Source organism: Cynocephalus volans, chromosome 7 (genome assembly GCF_027409185.1).
Source record: "Cynocephalus volans isolate mCynVol1 chromosome 7, mCynVol1.pri, whole genome shotgun sequence".
In the NCBI taxonomy this organism is placed as follows: Eukaryota; Metazoa; Chordata; class Mammalia; order Dermoptera; family Cynocephalidae; genus Cynocephalus; species Cynocephalus volans.
The window spans coordinates 72,846,175-72,852,801 of record NC_084466.1 but is presented as its reverse complement, the minus strand read 5'-3'; positions in this window follow the sequence as shown (position 1 = coordinate 72,852,801).

The window sequence follows — 6,627 nt, the reverse complement described above, 5'->3', positions numbered from 1 at the left end:
CATGGAACACTTAATATACCAAAAAAAAAAAAATCTTTAACTGAGAAGCCTCCTTTATCTTCAGCAAATGGAAGAAAAAACAAAACAACAACAACAACAACAACAAAAGCCTTTGCTATTTCATTGGTATCTCTGTTCCAAAGCATTGGTCCCTACCTAGAGATAGGGTTCCTCGTGGAATTTAAATGCCCACTTTGAAGTAGTTGTTTTGGCGATTGCTCTTGGACTTTTCATTTTCAGGCAGCTGGGCAAGGTTTTTTTTTTTTTTTAAATGTTATTTTGTCGATATACATTGTGGTTGATTATTGTTGCCCCTTACCAAAACCTCCCTCCCTCCTCCCTCTCCTCCCTCCCCCGAACAATGTCCTTTCTGTTTGCTTGTCGTATCAACTTCAAATAATTGTGGTTGTTATATCTTCTCCCCACCCCCCAGTTTTTGTGTGTGTGTGTGAATTTATATATTAATTTTTAGCTCCCACCAATAAGTGAGAACATGCGGTATTTCTCCTTCTGTGCCAGACTCGTTTCACTTAATATAATTCTCTCAAGGTCCATCCATGTTGTTGCAAATGGCAGTATTTCATTCGTTTTTATAGCTGAGTAGTATTCCATTGTGTAGATGTACCACATTTTCCGTATCCACTCATCCGATGATGGACATTCGGGCTGGTTCCAACTCTTGGCTATTGTAAAGAGTGCTGCAATGAACACTGGGGAACAGGTATACCTTCGACTTGATGATTTCCATTCCTCTGGGTATATTCCCAACAGTGGGATAGCTGGGTCATATGGTAGATCTATCTGCAATTGTTTGAGGAACCTCCATACCATTTTCCATAGAGGCTGCACCATTTTGCAGTCCCACCAATAATGTATGAGAGTTCCTTTTTCTCCGCAACCTCGCCAGCATTTATCGTTCAGAGTCTTTTGGATTTTAGCCATCCTAACTGGGGTTGGATGGTATCTCAGTGTTTGATTTGCATTTCCCGGATGCTGAGTGATATTGAGTATTTTTTCATATGTCTGTTGGCCATTTGTATATCTTCCTTAGAGAAATGCCTACTTAGCTCTTTTGCCCATTTTTTAATTGGGTTGCTTGTTTTCTTCTTGTAAAGTTGTTTGAGTTCCTTATATATTCTGGATATTAATCCTTTGTCAGATGTATATTTTGCAAATATTTTCTCCCACTCTGTTGGTTGTCTTTTAACTCTGTTAATTGTTTCTTTTGCTGTGCAGAAGATTTTTAGTTTGATATAATCCCATTTGTTTATTTTTCCTTTGGTGGCCCATGCTTTTGGGGTCGTATTCATGAAGTCTGTGTCCAATAGATTCTTTTTTCTATTCCATTGATCAGTGTGTCTATTTTTATGCCAGTACCATACTGTTTTGGTTATTATAGCTTTGTAGTATAGCTTAAAGTCAGGTAGTGTTATGCCTCCAGCTTTATTTTTTTTGCTCAGCATTGCTTTGGCTATGCGTGGTCTTTTATTGTTCCATATAAATGTCTGGATAGTTCTTTCCATTTCTGGGAAAAATGTCTTTGGAATTTTGATGGGGATTGCATTGAATTTGTATATCACTTTGGATAGTATGCACATTTTCACTATGTTGATTCTTCCAGTCCAAGAGCATGGGATATCTTTCCATCTTCTTGTATCCTCTCTAATTTCTCTCAGCAGTGGTTTGTAGTTCTCATTATAGAGATTTTTCACCTCCTTGGTTAACTCAATTCCTAAGTATTTTATTTTTTTGGTGGCTATTGTAAATGGGCAGGCTTTCTTGATTTCTCGTTCTCATGTTCACTATTGGAGAAAAGAAATGCTACTGATTTTTGTGTGTTGATTTTGTATCCTGCTACTGTGCTGAAATCATTTATCAATTCCAAGAGTTTTTTTTTGTAGAGGTTTTAGGCTGTTCGATATATAGGATCATGTCATCTGCAAAGAGGGACAGTTTGACTTCATCTTTTCCAATCTGGATGCCCTTTATTTCCTTCTCTTCTCTGATTGCTCTGGCTAGTACTTCCAACACTATGTTGAATAGGAGTGGTGAGAGTGGGCATCCTTGTCTAGTTCCTGTTCTTAAAGGAAAAGCTTTCAGCTTTTCCCCATTCAGGATGATATTGGCAGTGGGTTTGGCATATATGGCTTTAATTATGTTGAGATACTTTCCCTCTATACCTAACTTATAGAGGGTCTTTGTCATAAATGAGTACTGAATTTTATCAAATCCTTTTTCAGCATCTATAGAGATGATCATATGGTCCTTGTGTTTGACTTTATTAATATGGTGTATCACATTTATTGATTTGCGTATGTTGAACCAACCTTGCATCCCTGGGATGAATCCCACTTGATTGTGGTGAATAATTTTACATATGTGTTGCTGTCCTCTGTTTGCTAGTATTTTAGTGAGGATTTTTGCATCTATATTCATCAAGGATATCGGCCTGTAGTTTTCTTTTTTGGTTATATCTTTACCTGGTTTTGGTATCAAGATGATGTTTGCTTCACAGAATGAGTTTGGGAGATTTGCATCTGTTTCAATCTTTTGGAATAGTTTGTAAACAATTGGTGTCAATTCCTCTTTGAATGTTTGGTAAAATTCTGCTGTGAATCCATCTGGTCCTGGGCTTTTCTTTGTTGGGAGCCTTCTGATAACAGCTTCAATCTCCTTTATTGTTATTGGTCTGTTCAGATTTTCTACGTCTTCATGATTCAGTTTTGGGAGCTTGTGTGTGTCCAGAAATTTATCCATTTCCTCCAGATTTTCAAATTTGTTGGCATATAGTTGTATATAGCAGTCTTGAATAATTCCTTGTATTTCAGATGAATCAGTTGTAATATCGCCTTTTTCATTTCTAATTTTTGTTATTTGAATCTTCTCTCTTCTTTTTTTTGTTAGCCATGCTAATGGTTTGTCAATTTTATTTATCTTTTCAAAAAACCAACTTTTTGATTCATTGATCTTTTGTATTGTTTTTTGGGTTTCAATTTCATTCAGTTCTGCTCTGATCTTAATGATTTCTTTCCTTCTGCTAACTTTAGGTTTGGATTGTTCTTGTTTTTCTAGTTCTTTAAGGTGAAGTGTTAGGTTGTTCACTTGCCATCTTTCCATTCTTCTGAGGTGAACATTTAATGCAATAAATTTCCCCCTTAATACTGCTTTTGCAGTATCCCACAGGTTTTGGTACGATGTATCATTATTTTCATTAGTTTCAGTAAATTTTTTGATTTCCTACTTGATTTCTTCTTGGACCCATATGTCATTAAGTAGAATGCTGTTTAATTTCCATGTATTTGTATATTTTCCAGAGTTTCGTTTGTTATTAATTTCTAGTTTTCATCCATTGTGGTCTGAGAAGATACATGGGATAATTCCAATTTTTTTGAATTTATTGAGACTTGATTTGTGACCTAATATGTGATCTATCCTGGAGAATGATCCATGTGCTGATGAGAAGAATGAATATTCTGAGGTTGTTGGATGGAATGTTCTGTAGATATCTGCCAATTCCAATTGGTCTACAGTCTTGTTTAGATCTTGTGTTTCTCTACTGATTCTTTGCCTAGATGATCTGTCTAATATTGACAGTGGGGTGTTCAGGTCCCCTGCTATTATGGTATTAGTGTCTATTTCCTTCTTTAGTTCTAATAGAGTTTGTTTTATAAATCTGGCTGCTCCAACATTGGGTGCGTACATATTTATGATTGTTATGTCTTGATGCATCAGTCCTTTTATCATTACGTAGTGTCCCTCATTGTCTCCTTTTATGGTTTTTCATTTAAAGTCTATTTTGTCAGATATAAGAATAGCTACTCCAGCTCGTTTTTCTTTTCTGTTTGCATGGTAAATCTTTTTCCATCCTTTCACTCTTAGTCTGTGTGAATCTTTATGGGTGAGGTGGGTCTCTTGAAGGCGGCATATAGTTGGGTCCTCCTTTTTGATCCAGTCAGCCAGTCTGTGTCTTTTGATTGGGAAGTTTAAGCCTTTAACATTAAGAGTTGTTATTGAAAGGTGTTGATTTATTCCATTATATTGGTTGTTTGGTTGTCTTAGGTGTCTTTTGTTCCCTGCTTTCTGATTTACTGTTTGGTTTCTGTGTTTGTTGGTTCCTTAGGTTGTAGATAGCGTCTTTGTTTGTTTATTTTCTCTTCATGAATGCCATTTTTATTAAACTAGTGGGTATTGATTTTTCTTGGGTTTTTATGGCAGTGGTAGTTATTTTTCAGGAACCAAACCCTGTACTCCCTTGAGGATTTCTTGTAAGGTTGGTCATGTGGTAGTGAACTCCCGCAGTTTTTGTTTGTCTGAGAAATATACTATTTTCCCTTCATTTCGGAAGGATAGCCTTGCAGGGTAGAGTATTCTTGGCTGGCAATCTTTGTCTTTTAGTATTTTGAATATATCATCCCATTCCTTTCTAGCTTTTAGGGTTTGTGATGAAAAGTCTGATGTTAGCCTGATTGGGGCTCCCTTATAGGTGATTTGACGCTTCTCTCCTGCAGCTTTTAAGATTCTCTCTTTGTCTCTGAGTTTTGCCAATTTGACTATAACATGTCTTGCAGAAGGCCTTTTTGGGTTGAATACGTTTGGAGATCGTTGAGCTTCCTGGATCTGAAGATCTGTGATTTTTCCTATACCTGGGATATTTTCTGCCACTATTTGTTGAATATGTTTTCAATGGAATCTCCATTTTCCTCCCCTTCTGGAATACCCATGACTCGGATATTTGAGCGCTTAAGGTTGTCTGATATCTCTCTCAGATTTTCTTCAATGTCTTTGATTCTTTTTTCTTTTTTTTTGTCTGCTTGTGTTATTTCAAACAGCCCATCTTCAAGTTCAGAGGTTCTCTCTTCAACTTTGACAAGAGCTTGCTGGTTAAACTCTCCATTGTGTTTTTTATTTCTCTGAATAACTTCTTCAGTTCAGCAAGTTTTGCTACATTTTTTCTCAGGACATTGATTTCCTTGTACATTTCCTCTTTCAGGTCCTGTATACTTTTCCTCATTTCATCATGATGTCTAGCTGAGTTTTCTTGTATCTCATTCAGTTTCTTTAGGATTATCACTCGAAATTCCTTGTCAGTCATTTCAAGGGCTTCTTGTTCTATAGGATCTAGAGTTTGAGATTTATTAACTTTTGGTGGTGTACTTTCATGATTTTTTGTATTTCTGGTATCTTTTTTTTGATGTTTATTCATTGTGGCAGGGGATTTCACAGTCCACCAGTTTGAGACTTTTGACTAACTAAGATGTTGCTGTGGTTGCCAATTTGGTATGGCTACCTCCTTGACTACTCAATTGGCCTCTAGTGCCTTGTGTGTGTGGTTGCCTCGGGTCTTGGGCCTCTCTGGGGAGCCACCTCTCTGGTCAGCTTGGACTCTGCTGTGCTGCTGGATCACAGGGCGGTACCGCAGGGTGTGTGGTCTCTGCTGAGCTTCCACTTCCCGTGCAGGACTTCTCCCTGTTCCATGCGCTCTGGCCTGGGCTGTTGGATCATGCAGTGGCAACCCCACAGGGTGTGTGGTTTCTGTCGAGTCTCCGCCTCCTTAGCCCAACGTCTCCCCACTCTCCGCGCACTGGGCTAGGCTGGGACGTGTCTTCTGCAAACTTCGTCTATCAGCTGGGCCTTTAAGACCCTGCTCGGCACTGCCTTGCCCAGGAAGTCTACCAGGTTTCTGCTAGGCGCAGACGACCAGTCACTCTGGGTGCCTTTGTAGCACTGTGTAGATCTTTCTCGGGACTTATCACCTTCCTCCTGGTATCGCGGTTATTTGTATACTTGTCTTATCTCCCACACCAGAGCGTGTGCTCCTCGGGGGAGGAGCCCGCAGCACACGGTTCACCTTTGTATCCTCCTGGCGTGGACTGAGTCCGGTGCCTGCCCACAGTCAGCTCTCCGGCAGGTTCAAGCGAACTCGGGAACTCTCCAACCACACTATTCCTAACCAGAAATCGGTTAGGCGTTTTTCTGAACTGGTGGCCGCAGAGATGGTATCTGCCTCCTTGTAACAGGAAATTTACCGGGGGCCGGAGCCCGGGGTGCAGTGGAGTGACGGTTGGCCCAGCCCGTTCTTCTTTGCCCTCCCAATGCTGGCTGGGGACACCCCACGCCACCAGCCCCACTAGAGAACCGCGGAGGGAGTGGGAGGGGAGGCCGGCCCGCAGGCCCCGGGAAGCCCCGCACCAGGGCAAGCAAGTGGGAAGGCTCAGTGAGGAGCCGAGCCAGGCGAGGAGGACAGGCTTGGCTGAGGTGGACCGGAGCCACCACCACCTGAGAAACTGGAGGCAGCCCCAGGGCCCGTGAGTGGCCCGGTGGGGCAGGCGGAAGCAGGGCAGGCATCCGCCCCCCCCCCGCCCCCCCGCCCCCCCCCGCCCCCCCCCCCCCCCCCCCCCCCGAGCAGGGCCGGGCAGGGGTCACTCACGGGGCTGTGCCAGGACGGGCGGCTCCCTCTCTGCCTCTGCGTCGTTGCCATCCCTGTTCTCACCTGCTGCCGCCTCGGGCTGCTCACTCAGTCCCATGGCGTGGCTTGGGCGCTCCCAGGAATCTTCATTTATGCCAGCCTGAAACCTCGAATCCTGAATAGGGCAGCTGGCCGCCTTTAGCGTGGCCCCGGCCTCCGGG